The 15,566-nt window shown below is 41.4% G+C and overlaps 1 protein-coding gene across 3 annotated transcripts in view; it reads left to right on the top strand.

The window, feature by feature from the left end:
* Positions 1–2,924: 2,924 nt before the first annotated feature.
* The window catches only part of TMEM50B (transmembrane protein 50B), a 33,276-nt gene continuing 20,634 nt past the window's right edge, over positions 2,925–15,566 (top strand). For 2 of the 3 annotated variants that reach the window (XM_032396944.1, XM_032396943.1), the window contains exon 1: positions 2,925–3,096. The gene's annotated coding sequence lies outside the window, so the exon portion shown is untranslated. Of the gene's footprint in view, positions 3,097–3,278; positions 3,686–15,566 lie in introns of those variants that run through there. The other variant, XM_032396945.1, reaches the window with a different exon arrangement.

The raw sequence follows: 15,566 nt of genomic DNA, 5'->3' as shown, positions 1-15,566 counted from the left end.
TCTAAAGACCAGTCTTTCTCCCAAATGAATGACACTGAATATCCATCCTTTCAGGAGAGGGTCATTTCAGATCCACAGGAATGTGATCTTAGTCTCAAGATACCTTTATCCAAATACAACAATTCTACTGACTTATGTGAAGTCTTTTTGTTACACACCCCTAAGTTTATGGAGGAAGAGACAATATTTTCAGAAGTACATGTTTACACATTATGCTTTAGTCTTTCAGTTTCTGCATTACACATTGGGTGGGAAGTGAATGTCATTGCCTTAGGGTATGTTTATGAAGCAGCCTTGAGAAAATTAAGAACAAACCAGAACCCGTGGGACCAAGTGTGAAGGACAGCTTGGATTCTTCCTCTTTCTTAATAGGTTTGAACCAACTGGACTGGATCCTACCTGTCTAGTTTTAGGTGAAGCAGTCTTTTAGAATGGTCCTGGCCCAAGCCTGAAAAGGTCCTGAAGTCACAAAGACCCCAGATTCTAGGAGGGCCTCTCTGAGGTTCTTAGGGAATAGGAATTTAAGAAAACATATGCTTAGGTAGCTACATGATGGAATACCAGTCAAATCAGGGCAGGCGTGAAGTTTTGTTTAAGCTGATTTGCAATTTTACTAAAGACTCAAATCAGTACATTTGAAATGCCAACATCGAAATGCTGACATCAGTGACTTAATCCCAATTCCAAATGCCCATATTTTTGAAAGTATAATTACATATACATATACATACATATATATATATATATATATATATATATATATATATATATATATATATATCACTTTCTTTGTAAAGTAGAGGTTTACAGAATGAGCGAAGCTAGCTGCATTAATGTGAGTCCCCACTCATTTCTGGAAAAGCAACTGAAAGCATGTACATCCTCAGGGCAGGTCAACAGTAACATCTTCTTTCAAACATGGAGGTAAGCATTTTCTTACAGATATTCTTCTGTAAAAAAAAAAGCTTTTAAAAGTCTTGGGAAATCTTAAAATACTTAATCTTTAAAAAGTGAGATTTAAGACCATGATAGAAACTCCTACCTGTTCCCCAGTATCCATTCTTTCTCAGTACTAACGCCCTGTTTTCCAGCCTTTCTTGACATTTAGTGTAGCTAAGTGACTAAGTTTTTTTGCCATCAGGATAAAAGCAGAAATGATATGTATATGCAGCTTTGGGGAAAGGTTTTTAAAGAGAGGGGGTGTTTCCTTCTTCTCTTCTGCTGGTTGTCTTCTCTTCTGATGGTTGGAATGCAAGCATAATGGCTGGAGCTACAGCAGCTCTCTTAGATCACGAGGTGATACTGGGAATGGAACTGGATATCTTCCAAATGCCCATATATTTGAAAGCATAAATAAATACATGTATGACTCTCTTGGTGGAATAATGAGGATGGATCTGTCTCCATGAAGTGTCAGACCAGCTCTAGACTAACTTTGGACTTTTTAAACATAAGAGGGAAATACCAATTTTTGTTTAAGCCACTGTTATTTTTTGGTTGTCTTCCCATGCTACTTGCAGCCAAACCTAATCCTAATACAATAATCAAAAAAGAAGCAAGATCTAAAACCTTATTTTAAAAAAGCCAACTTTCATAAGTTAATAAGTTTTATAAGTTATACAATTTGACTAGTTTTAAAGTTGCACATATTTCAAAAGCAAATTATTCAACAAATATTTATTGAGCACTAGATCCTAGCACATGTATCAGAATGATGGATAATGTAACTATAAATGCATTACTCGCCAAGTGACAAATATAAAAGATAGAAAAATAGTATCCATGAATATGGGAACTTAGGGATAGTGGGAAAATAACACAAAGCAGGGATTGTTCCTCTGACATGCATAAAATCTATAGGAGTAACAGGAATAGAAGAGGATGGCATTTTGTGATAAGTTTGGACACAAAACCTTTTTTATCATCATACCACAAGTAAAAAACTTCTTAAGATTCCCATTGCTAATACCTGGATTTAGTGTCTTTTCCTCCAAACAACTAAATGGCATCTTATAGGGGCACCTGGGTGGTTCAGCTGTTAGGCGTATGCCTTCCGCTCAGGTCGTAATCCAGGGGTCCTGGGATCATGACCTGAGCCCCTGGGGATCATGAGCTGAGCCGAAGGCAGACGCCTAACGACTGCACCTCCCAGGCGCCCCTATTTACTTATTTATTAAGTAAGTTCTACATCCAAGGTGGGGTTTGAACTCATGACCCCAAGAGTTGCATGCTTTACCTAAAGAGCCAGCCTGGCACCACAAGATGTAGTCTTTAAAGGAGACAGTTGGTGTTGGCTAATTGAATTTAAATTAAAAGAATAAATTATAAAAAAAGAAAAAGAAAGAAAGGAGACAGCTGGAAGAGACCTGACTATAAGGAAGCCAAAAGTCTGGGTGGATCCCTGGAAAAGCATCAGGCAGAATTAGAAGACTAGTTGTACCGTGCTGGTTACCTCGGGTAACAGTACTAGTTGGTAGCCTTGGATGAGAAACTTCACTTTTCCAGGCTTCCATTGCTAAGTGGTGGGGATTAGAAAAGGGCATCCCTACAGACCTTCAGTTCCTCAGAACCCTTTTCTGGAGCACGTGCCCTACTGTGGGCAGCTCGCGCGGCCAACGCCGCTGGGCCTATAGGCAAAGAAGTCCCTGCCATCTGGTCTTGGGCTCCCCGCGCGCGTGATCTCACGGATGCTGCACTCGAAGTCCGCTAGCAGAAACGCAGCGGTGGGCACCCGGTCCCAGTCGCCGTCTGGAAGACAGCACTACCGGTCAGGTGTACGCGACCGCGAACCCTAAGGCGCAGCAGAGTCAGCCGACAGCTCCCGGAGCCGCAGAGTCGCGGTACCCTCGCCCCGCCCCCTGGCGCCCCGCCCCGCCCCTCGAGCCCCGCCCCGCCCCTTCGGCCACTTGCTGCGTGCCGATTGGTCGCTGCGGTGCGCACGGCGCCGCACCCCGCGGCCCCTCTAGCCTAGCGCCGGCCGTCCGCTCCCGGCTCCCCGGGACTGAGGTGGAGCGGTGGACGCCGGCCGGGTCGGGGCGCAGCCGCCACCTCCTCTGAGCGCGCGCTCGGGGTCGGCGTGGGTGTCGGGGAGGCCAGGTGAGTGCGGTCGGTCGGTCTCGCGGCGCGCGGGGGGCTCGCGCCCGCCGTCCACGCGCAGAGAGGCGCCCCCGGCCGGCCCGGCCTGCGCGGTGCGGCGGCGCCCAGCCCGGCCTCTCCCGCGCCCGGCGCCGCCCGGCGGAACGGGCCCCGCGGAGCGCCGGGCCAGCCTGCGGACCGGAGACCTCCGACGCTCGCTCCGGCCCAGCCCGCGTCCCCTCGGGCCGACTGTGGCCGTGACGCGCGGGGATCCGCTCTCCACCCGGGCGGGCCGCACCGCCGCGTTACCTGGCCGTCCATTGCTGGTCTGGGGAGGTCTGGAAGGTTCCCATCTCGAGCCTCTCGGCTTCCCAGGGCCCCGGGCAGGGGAGAGAGGCGGTGGACGGCTCGCACGGGGAGTCTGGGGGCGACTCAGGTACTTCGTCGCCCCTCTCGTGTGCTCCGAACCATTGCCGGGAATATTGTCCGTGTTCTGTGGACTTTGCCGACTCTGGCCTTAGGAGAGTCAGCTACAGAGGTGGGAAGAGGAAATGTTCGAGGCGCAGCATTCTTTTGATAATTACTCATAAAGTGTGGAGTGTCCTTTTAGGTAAGTAGCAGCAGAAAATTGCCACTGTGGCAGTGGTAGTTGAGCTGGGGAAAACCATTTTGGTTTTTAACCAATAAATTGGGTTCCGAGTTAATCACTGGAAGGTGCTTAATCTCAAATGTAAATATATGACCTTTTTAAAGCCAAAGCAGCGGTGAGATCACTGTGCTCGCTCCCTTCTTGCTGTTAGTGCCCGGTGAGCGTGTGCGTGTGTGTATGCGCGTGTGTGTGTGTCTGTGTCTGTCTGTCTGTCTGTGTGGGGGCGGGAGTCAAGCCTCCGATTGGAGTAAATGTGTCATCACCATGGTGCCTCTCAAAGACAATTTCTCTTCTCGGAGTGCCCCACCTCTTCTCTCAAACTCTTCGTCTGCCTGTACCGTGAATCCCTTTTCTTAACAATTCTCAAGGCTCTTACTCCCGGGCTTGTCACTCTTCTTTTCCCATCATCTTTAGTCTCTTATTTGTCCTTTCGTGTTTCAAATCCGCTTAGGTTTCAAACGTAGAACACACGTTAAACATTTTTACCGATTATAGTGTTGCAAGAGTCTTCGCTCTTAAAATGAAAATCAAAAGTTATCTTGAATACTGATGCTGCAGGAAAAGCAGGTTTAATGAGAGCAGCAGGAGGATGTCGTTTTCCTCTTCCGGAGACACGCCCTCCCCTCCCCACCCAACCCCCATCCTCCGCCCACTAGGATTACCGCAGCTCTAACTGGCCGGTCTTAATGAATTCACTTATGGAGTCCAAGGTAGAATATTTATCTGATTAGTTTATCCTGATTTGCTACTTTTAAGTGATAACAATAATATATCTAGGTTGTAAAAAAAAATTTTTTTTAACGTTACAGAAGAATATCAAGTGAAAAGTTCAAACAGCACGAAAGTGTATCAAGTAAAAAGTGGGAATGCCTTGTTCACTTTTCATCCTTTATATCTTCAGTTCCAATCCCTAGGAAGAGATCATCCCATAACTGTTGGGCAGTTGACTTATAATAATATCAGGACACATTTCCATATATGTATGTGTGGACCTACCTCATTTTTAAAATGCTGCATAGTATGCCTTTATTTAGGTGTACTTTAATATGTTTTATTGGTCCTGTACTGATGGACATTTTGGATGTTTCTGGATTTTAGCTGTTAAAAGCCTTGTTGCATGAAAATCCTTTTGCCATTGTAGGATAAGTTTCAGGTAGATAATTTAAACAGATTATTGTACTTCAGTATAATGTGAGTGCCCTTTTCACCAGGAATTATTTTTATAACTTAGAAGATTTTATAATTTAGAGGCAGTAGCTAAATTTGTTTGTTTTAAGTGCATTTCTTAGAATCTGTGTGTCCTTTTATATTTAGAGACTGGATCAAGAAAATTTTGAGGACCTGGTTAAATAATGGCGAATTTTTAAACCTTGTTTCCACTTAGTGGTGTCCACTTTAAGGTTATATTCATTCATTTGATTGGCTTGGCAGGAATAAATAGAGAAGGCCTTCAGAAGGAGATTTGTGAAGAGACATATTTTGTGTACTTTGTCCTGTGGTGAGCACCTTGAATATCCAGTCATAACAAATTCTTGTTCCCTTTTTTAAATGTTTCTTTTATTGTGAAATGTATCCCAGGTGCAAAAAAAAAGTGTGTAGAACATACAAACATACGTGTGTGTGTATATATATTTGTATATATATGATAATACGTGATTTTTATATATACATATATGATATATATATTTAAAGAATATGATTGCTATAATCATTGTATCTACCATCAGATTAAGAAATAAAACATTTGCATCTTTCTTCCAGAGGTAGCCTCTATTCTGATTTGTTAATCTTTCTTTTGCTTTTTAAAATAAGCTGTACACATATATACATAAATATACACATATACATATATATTTACGCATATACATAAATGCACACACACAACAGACACACATCCTAACCAATATATTTGGTTTTGAATGAATAGTGTTAAGATCTGACGCAAATAGGTAATGAACATGTTTCAGAGTTTTATTTAACTGTTATAGAGAGTGCCATGAAAAGCTGGTTTTAAGAGAATTTAAGGAATATATATATATATAGTCCCCAGGGAAAGGAATATCTGAACAAAATTGCCGAGTTAGATGTAATTGGTTAATATTCCACACAGCAACAAAATCATCATGCCTTTGGGATTATTCTTTTCTACCAGGCTAGAAAAATCATAACACCTTATTAATTTCTCCAGTTAAACTAAACCTTACAGGACTATAAACTGTGTCTTAATATTAACAGTGGGTTTTTCATTAAATAATTAGTTATTATTAATTACAGTTATTAATTATAATTTATTATTAATTATTTTCCCCAGAGTGCAGATGAATTCCAGACAGGCTTATTAGAAAATACTAGAGCTTTCTAAATTTGAGATCAAAATTTTATTTCATAATTGTAAGCCCAGACCTGACCACGTAAGGAAAGCACGTTATTGTTGCTATTAGATGAAGGTTTCCAGGAAAAGATGAGCAGAACAGAATGGCTTCCCCTTCCCTGACTGTTTATAGGAGGCCTTTCTGAGGAAGTTAGTGGGTAGTGTTATGAGTGAGTCCTAGGAAGTGGGGTTCACCACAGTAAGGGCTTCTGGAAGGCTCGAGTGTGGATCACGTACAGGCACCTTGTTTTATTGTGCTTTGCAGATACTGCCTTATTTATTAAATAAATAAATAATAAATAAATAAATAAATAAATAAATAAATAAATAAAATGAAGGTGTGTGGCAGCCCTGCATGGAGCAAGCATGTCAGCACCTTTTTTCCAACAGCATTTGCTCACTTCATGTCTCTGTGTCACATTTTGGTAATTCTTGCGATATTTCAAACTTGTTTATTATTATATTTGTTATGGTGTGATCTGCATGACTTGCTGAAAACTCATATGATGCTTCACATTGTTAACAATGAAGTGTTTTTAAATTAAAGTATGTGCATTGTTTTCTTAGACATAGTGCTCTTGCATACTTAACAGGCCACAATATCGTGTAAACATAGCTTTCATAAGCACTTGGGAAACAAAAAAAAATTCATTCAACTAATTTTACGAGGATATTCACTTGATTGCTGCGGTCTGTAACCGAATCTATAATATCTTTGAGGTCTGCCTGTACTGGAAGGACAGCAGAAATGAGAGAGTGAGCTGCTCTGTATTTTCTGCTTTTTTAGCTCACGTGGCCTGCCCGCAGTTAACCAGGGTCAGTCAAAGCAGAACCTTTCTGTGGAGGAAGCGAGTGTCCTGTGCTGATGCAGCTGCAGGGCTTGGAAGGGGAGCAGGAACTGTATCATCATATGATCAAGATCAAGCCAAGCCCAGCTGAGTACAGATAGGAATCTGGGCCAGGTTTCGGGGCATTCAGTCGTCAGGTTAAAAAGCTGGTATAGCAGCTGGGACATGTCTGTCTCGAGTTACACTACTTCAGTCTGGCCTGGTTATCCTCCTTGTCTGGGGCACAGCTGGATTCTCTTTAGTTCTCCTGTGTCCGATCTTTCCTGTATCCTGGATTCTCTCCCTTTTAAGAAATATTTTTATTATTGAAGTGTAGGACATACAAGGTTACATTAGTTTCCGGTGCACAACAGAGTGGTCTGACAATTCTGTACATTACTCAGTGCTTGCCACAATAAGTGTAGCGACCATCCGTCACCATACAATATATTATCGACTCTATTCCCTATGCTGTACTTGTCATCTCCCAACTTATTTATTTTATAACTGGAAGTTCGTATCCTGTATTCTCTTTTATTGATTTATTCTCTCGAGTGGTGCTCAAACTCTAGTAGCTTCTTGACAAGAAGAGTTACATTTTTTGGAGACCTTGCCTGTCTGAATATGTCTTGATTCTTAATACTCATACTTCATTGATACTTTTTCTGGTAATAGAATTTCAGTTGAAAATAATTTTCCTTCAGAATTTTGAAGTTATTGCTCCATTGTTATCTCCTTCCAGTATTTTTTTTTTTTTAGAGAGGGAGGGGGAGGGGCAGAGAGAGAATCTTAAGCAGGCTCCAGGCCCAGCATGGAGCCCAACTCTTTGCTCCATCTCACAACCCTGAGATCATGTCCCTGAGCTGAAATCAAGAGTCAGACGCTTAACCGACTGCGCCACCCAGTCACCCTGGGATTTAACTTTATAACTGCTTCCCCCAGGTCTTTCCTGGGTTGGTTTTCAGCTCTCCCTACTGCTGGCTTGGGAATTCAGCTTTCTTGGCTGTGCTAACTCAGTCACCACTGCCCATCTGCTTTCCAGCTTTCAGAATTTCATCGCTGTTGTCTCCTCTTCTGTTCTCCATATCATTAGGAGTTTATGACTTTTTAAAAACTCCCTTTATTGTAGTTTTAGTGAAGCTTCAGGGCGGAGCAAAATGAGATGCTTATGTGCAATCTGCTATCACCACCTCAAGCAATAAGTTTTTCTGGACGGATGAGTCGTAGCAGTATTGCCAGGAACAGAGTGTTCACTACAAAGCAATCATATGTATGTGCACCTTCTTTTTGGTAGGGAATGGTTGTGGTATAGAATGGTCACACATGCTGGACACAGCTATTATTATTAATTCTCACTTTCTGGGGCGCCTGGGTGGCTCATTCAGTTAAACGTCTGCCTTTGGCTCATGTCATGATCCCAGAGTCCTGGAATTGAGCCCTGCGTCGGGCTCCCTGCTCAGTGGGGAGCCTGCTTCTCCCTCTCCCTCTGCTACTCCCTGCTTCTCCCTCTCCCTCCGCTACTCCCCCTGCTTGTGCTCATGCGCACCTGTGCTCTCTCTCTATCAAATAACTAAATAGACTCTTTAAAAAAATTCTCACTTTCTGAGAGGGGTCCTGTCATCACTCCAGTTTACATACGAGAAAACCATAGCCTAGGGAAATTTAAAACTCAGATAGTGCTGGTACACAGCAACTGTTCCCTGAAGAGTAGAATGGATACATGAACCTGGCCAAGTAGGCACAGCTGGGAAGAGGCTGGATGTGGGAATGGGCCCAAGCCAGTGCTCACTTCCAAAGCCTGTACTTTTCTTTTTTTCTTCTTATTTATTTATTTATTTATTTAAAGTAAGCTCTGTGCCCAATGTGGGGCTTGAACTCACAACCCTGAGATCCAGAGTTGCCTGCTTTACCAACTGAGTTAGCCAAGTGCCCTCAAAGCCCGTCCCTTTTGCTGCCTCTGTGTGGTTAATGCTGAAAGATGGTAATTGGTACTTCAGGGTGTCCACGTCCTTTGAGCCTTTTAGGAATATTCTTACTATAGATCTTTCCTGAACTCATTTAAATACCTTTGCTTTCCCAGCAATGCTTGCAAAGAGGGTTCCCTTTCATCTGTGTGGGTTGGGAGCTGTGACCCTGGAGCCAGTTTCTCTGAACTGGGGAGGAGGGCATTTACTGAGCAATCCCAGAGGATGTAAAGGTGCCTCAGTAGGGCTCTGCTGGAGAGCCTGGGTAAACATGGTCTCAGAGAGTGAGTGGAATATTGCTATGGCTGGAGCAGCTCTTGTCTTATGTAGCTGTTATCTGAGTTTAGGTTGCAATTCATGATAGTAAGGCTTCCTGTTTTTTTTCAACTTTTTTATTACAGAAAATTGTAAACATATAGCAAAGTTAAACAGTGCATTCAACATTTTGCCCTATTTGCTTTATTTTTTTTCTTTGCTTAATCATGTGATAGTATGTTGCTGACATTGACACTTAACCCCTAAATATGTAAGCATTTGTCTTCTAAAAACAAGATCATTCTCTTACATAACCACAATTCTACCGTTATCACACCCAAGAAAATAATTCTGTAATGTCTTTTAATGTCTGACCTGTATTCAGATTTCCCCATGTGGCCCAGACTGCCTTAAAAAAATTTTTTTTGAAATTAGAATCAGTGAAGGTTTGTACATTTCACTTGGTTTGTTAATTGTATGTTTTGACATAGTTGAAATTAATTATTAATGGATTTGACATAGTTGAAATCCTATGAAGTTTCTGGCTCATATTGCTCTTGGAGATTGTTTCATTACAGTCTAGATGGTGCTGCTTAGAATCTTAGCAGTGGAAGGGAACCTTGAGTGAATTTGGTGTAGTGATTCCTATGGTTTACGTGGGAAGTTTGGTGTTTTTTGTTTTTTTTTTTTTTAACCTGGGAAGTTTTAAAAAATAGGTAACTTGGCATTACTCTTGACTTTATGATCTTTGGGGGAGGGGTCCCAATTACCTTTTTTTTTTTCTTTTTAACTCCCAAGTTACTATGAGGTTATCTTGGCACTGTTCCACAGACCTGTGTTTGGGAACTGCTGATTTAGTCCACCTGTCTCATGGGCCAGTGTCACAACTTAAAGAATGTCAGAGCCAGTACTAGAAGCAGGGCTCCTCGTGGTTTTTTTTTCCCCCTTTTTTTAGACATTATTTGAATACCATTTGTTAAGCATACACACAAAGTAATTGCTCTGCAACGTGATGTGCTATTATTAAAGCAAAACAAAAACTCATGAAAGCATTTATGCTAATTCCGCCTAGAGAGGGAAATGTTTGATGTGTGTCCTGAAGGTTGAATTGGAAGTTTGCCTGTAGACAATAGATGAAAGGGGCATTCCAAGGGGGTGTGTGTGTGTGTGTGTGTGTGTGTTTAATATTATAGGTATATATTAAATTCATATATCTAATATAGATGTTTATTATATCAGATATATAGTATATATGACCATATTATATATTAGGTATCTAATATAGTAATACATATCTATATTAGATATGTGAAATATCTGAATATATTTGTCTAAATTAGATATATAAATATAAACATATGAAATATAAATACAGCTATATACAGTTTAGCAGCTTGCCCCACAGGAAGTATTTAACAGGTGTTGGCTGCCTTCCCCCTTCCGTCTCTGTGTGGCTTTAGGTATAGTGTCAAGAGAGCAGGAGATAAGAAGGCTGTGTTAGGGAAAGATTTCAAGTAGCCTGTACATTTCGGAATTTATCTCACTAGCTGTTGGAAGTTTGTGAGTGAATGGCACGAGTGAATGGTCTGAGTTTTAGAAAATCCTGGCAGAATATGGACTTGGGAAGGCAAGGAAGATGATTTGAAGAAATAATATGTCTGAATATACTGTCACAGCAGAACTTACTTTCCTCACCCAAATGACGTTTTTTATTACCAGCTTTTACAGATTATCAGTTTCATTTCTTTTTTTTTTCCTCTTAAGATTTTACTTATTTATTTGACAGGGAAGAGAGAGAGCACAAGCAGGGGGAGCGACAGGCAGAGGGAGAGGCAGGCTCCCCGCTGAGCAGGGAGCCTGATGCGAGGCTCAATTCCAGGACCCTGGGATCATGACCTGAGCTGAAGGCAGACGCTTAACCACCTGAGCGACCCAGGTGCCCCCAGATTATCAGTTTCAATAAACCTAGGTATAAAGTTGACTCTCTCATTTTATGACAGGATAATGAAACATCTATGCATTTCACATTTTGAAAGCTATATAGAGTCAGTCATTCAGCAAGTATTTGAGTGCCTAGCCTAGTGTGCATGAGGCACTGTTCTAGGCTCTGGGAATGCCACAGTGAGTGAAAGTGGACTTAGACTGTCCTTCATGGAGCTTACCCTCTACAGGGGAGGTAAATATTTATCAAATAATGAGATTAATAATGCAATACTAGGGGAATTAGGAAGTCAGGAAAGTCAGCATCGTCTCTCACTTGGATATTTCAGTAGCCTGTGAACTGATAGCCTATGAACTGGTCTCTCTCTTTCCATTCTTAGCCCTTAGAGTCTGTTCTTCCATAGAAGCCTAAGGGATCCTTTTAAATGTACGTCACTCTGCGAAGCACTCTCTTATGGCTCTCTCTTTCAATCAGTAAAAACCAGAGTTCTCACAGTGGCCTCCGAGGCTCTGTAAGTGTCCTTCCTTGCTTCTGTTACCTCTCTGATCTTGTTTTCTCCTACTTTCCCTTCTCACTCACTCTGCTTCAGCCACACTGGGTAATACCCAGACACTGCCTTCGGGGCTTCACCCTGCTGTTGTTCTCTCTGACAGATATCCAGAGGGCCAACTCTCTCCCTACCTTCAAGTCTTTGCTCAGCTAGTACCTACTCAATGGAGCCTCTCTTGACCACCAGTTTGACATTTCAGCTGGCCCCACTGTCGCCTGTATTCCTAATGTTCCTTACTCTGCTTGTTTTTTTTCCCCATGACACTTAATTACTTTCTAACATGGTATATCATTTACTTAAAAAATTATGTTTATTGTCCCCTCCCCCCACCAAGCTCCATATAGACAGTGCTTTTTATCTGTTCATTGATGTATATTATGTGTCCAGTACCTGGTGTGTTATAGACATAAATGTAAATAAACATTTACTGAGGAAGGGCAAGCTGATATGAGTGAAAAAGTGATAGCTAAGCTGACCTCTGTAGTGTGAGTAGACGTTAACGAGGTGAGCTGGGAATGGAGAGGTATCAGACAGAGGTGTGCAGGTTCTAGATGAGGTGATGAGCAGGTATACTTTATAGGTACTAAAGAGAAACCAGGATACCTGTAGGAAAGAGACAGAGTGTTATAAGAGGAAGCTGGGGCCAGTAAGGACTGGGCTGTACTATAGACTTTTGTCTTTATCTTAAAATAAATGGGAGGGAAATTTTTAAAGTTTTAAGCAGGAGGGAAATACCAAATTTGTGCCTTTTTAACAAAAGTCATTCCAGCTGCAGTATGGAGGACGTATTGATGGGGGCAGGAGTGGATGTGGCTCTATCAGTTAGGAGGTGGTGGTAGTTGGACAGTACTCGGGTCAGGTGGTGGTGGAGGTGGAGCAAAGTTAGGAGGCATACTCAGGTGATGCATTGGATGTGAGAGGGAAGAAAGAAAAAGCAGGGATGACACCTGGGTTTCTGGCTTGTAAAGCTGGATGAATGATGATTCATTCATTGTAGGGAATCCCAGAAGGGGATCAGGTTTGGAGGAGGAGATCATGAACTCAGGTCCCGATATGTTGATTTTTGAGGTGACTTTGAGACAGCCAGGGGATGTCTTGCAGGTAATTGGATGTATAGATCTGGGATTGGCTATTTCAGTCTGCGAATCAACTGTATAGAGAAGTAGTGGAGGGGAGGATTTGCCAATAACCCACATTTTGAATAATTAAAAGTTGTTAACAAGGATATTACTGGGGGAGATTATATAGTTATAAAATGAAAGTCTCTTGAAAAAAATCTATGCTCCCTGTCCTTTACTTTGGTTTTAGATTTAAGTCTTTTACCACAGTTGGTTGTACTTAACTACATTTTATTCTTGTTATATGTGATTTATAGGTCAGAAGGCAAATAAGCCTTCCCTGAGATAAAGTATGTAAAACGTCTTTTCCAGAAGTACTTACATCTCTGAATAATTCATGCTGTTGGATTTTAAGGCCTATAAAATATTCACACTGTGAGTGTCTAGAAACCAGGTTTATAGCAAACCAAGAAGGGAGGCTATTCCTCATACTCCTTTGGCAAGGTTTGAATCAGCAGCAATCACCACAATCATTGTAGACCTCATCGGACTGCTTTCTTCTATTTCCAGATGATCACAGGGTTCCTTTAAATTCAGTCTGTTCCTCTTCTATCTTGTTCTTCTTGGTCTCCTCACCACAGGCAGTGGAACAGTAATTTTCTCTTTATGAAACCTGAAATGGGGGAAATACTGTGAAACTCTCTGATGATGGGTGGCAGTATAGTGTTGTAATGGTCATAAGCACAGAATTTTGGAATAGATCTGAAGGAACTTCACTGGCGATCCCAACTTTCCTCCTTGCTAGCGGTGTTAACCATTCTCTAAACCTTTTCAGTAATAGGAGATAATATTAGGGACTGCCTTAGAGCATTTGTGAGGATTGAAGGCAATAATTGAAGGCAATTGTCCCACGAACAGGGTTTTTCTGAGGATGGACTGGAGTGGTCTCTAAAGAGCGTAGCACCTGTACACATCCTGTAACTAATAGTAGTCCTGGTAAGAGTGGGGAAGACAGAGGTTTTATTTTTGTTTCATTTAAGTCAACTTGTTCTGCTCTGGCTATGGAGATGTAGGATCTTGAATGGTATTTATATTTTGTTTTTTATTTTGTTAATCTGTTTTTTTTGTAATGGATTTTTTAATGATACAAATTATAATTTAATGTAACAAAATGTTAATTGATTTCTCTGCTAGTTTATAAATCTGATGATGAGGGCTGTTTTATTCATCTTTATTTTCCCCACCCTGCCTTGCTCGTAGGAGGTGTTCTGTAAATATTCAGTACATGCTCTAGAGTTTTGGGCTGATTCAGTGCCATCATACCCATAGGTCTGCTCTAGTGCCTGCATACAGTAATTCAAGGCAGAAAGGACAGCAGTCAGAGACGAACACTGCATCGGTCTTCAGTCCTCCTCCACATCTTCTCCTGAGATACCTTAACTGCCCTGTGACTTCAGTTACCACTGAATTACTGTGAGCTTCTAATCTGTATTTCTGTCTTAAGCCACTCTTTCAGTGGTTCCTGTCTTAGGTATTTTCTACCTGAATATTCTTTAGTCCTTTCAAATACATTATGCTCAGATTCTCCCCTTCCATTCTCCCTTTCCTGTTTTGGCTAATGGTGTCTCACCATGCACCAGGCATCCAGCCATTGTCATTCTTAGCTTCTCCCTTCCTATTGATAATGCCCCTTTGGTAGTCCTCAAATAAAAACCCTTTCTTTGGCTTGTACCGGTGTGGCTTCCGTGTGCATCCTTATTCCCCCCCTGTCTGGAATGAGGGCAGGTGGCTACCATTTCTCTTCACTCCCTCCTCCACACAGTTGCTGCCAGCATTATCTTCCTAAATTACAGAGATGATCTTGTCATTTCCCTACTTACAAGCCCAGAATTTTCTTCCTTCTTTTTCCTCTGCCAAACTCTTATTCATGCTTCAAAACCCAGCTAAGTTTGCTCTTCCTCTGTCAAACTTCCCTCAGCTCTTCCTGGCAAATACTGTCCTTTGACACTTTATTTCACATTTCTGTTGTAGCACTTTTACACTACAGCTCATAATGTATGTGTGTTATGGCCCATATTGCAATGCAATTACAATGTTCTGACAATGTTCCTTACTAGACTGTTCTCTACATTGATTGCCTTAATTGTTTTTATATACTCAGTGCCTCACACTAGTAGTATTTAACAACTAGTGGAGAGATGGCAGAACAGACAGATGGTAGTGCAGAAATTTGATTAATGGGAACATTTCTGAATTAGATGTTATTTGGGACTTTGATGCATACGGAAATTTCTCAGACTGTGTTTGTATGTTGAAGTGTGTAGTTGTTTTCTCCTCTTGCTTTTGCAAGTGTCCTTGGGTTTCCTAAACTGAGTTTTTGGAAATGAAATTTTGACAGTTGAATCATTTAAAATGCCCTCTGAAAAGGATTCCTGTTTCCTTTTATAAAGAGTTGCCTCTCTTAGTAATGGGAATAATTGCTATCTAATATATTACAAGACTTGTGGGTTGGACCAGTAATCCATTAGTTCAGTTCACTAATTATGTTTTGTTTTGTTTTGTTTTCACTTGGTACTAGGGTCAGTTTTGTGGGAGAACCTACCAATAATTTGCTTGACCTCAAAAAAGTCCTGAGTTTATTAAAAGCAGTTACAGACATATTACATTGTACAAAGAGGTTTCTCAACAGGCAAGAAGAATCAGCACTTCATTGTGTTAATTATAATAACTTTTGAAACTTTCGAAATTTTTGTATTTAAAAAGTAATTCATGCTAAGAGCCGCAAACTTTGAAAATAGACAAAAAACAACAAACACACGATCCTATCACCCATATATATAATAATATTATAAAAGTATTGGTGTTTGTTCTTCTG

This window comes from Phoca vitulina, unplaced genomic scaffold (assembly GCF_004348235.1).
Source record: "Phoca vitulina isolate PV1807 unplaced genomic scaffold, GSC_HSeal_1.0 scaffold95, whole genome shotgun sequence".
NCBI classification, from domain to species: domain Eukaryota; kingdom Metazoa; phylum Chordata; class Mammalia; order Carnivora; family Phocidae; genus Phoca; species Phoca vitulina.
This window is presented reverse-complemented; position numbering and strand designations above follow the sequence as displayed.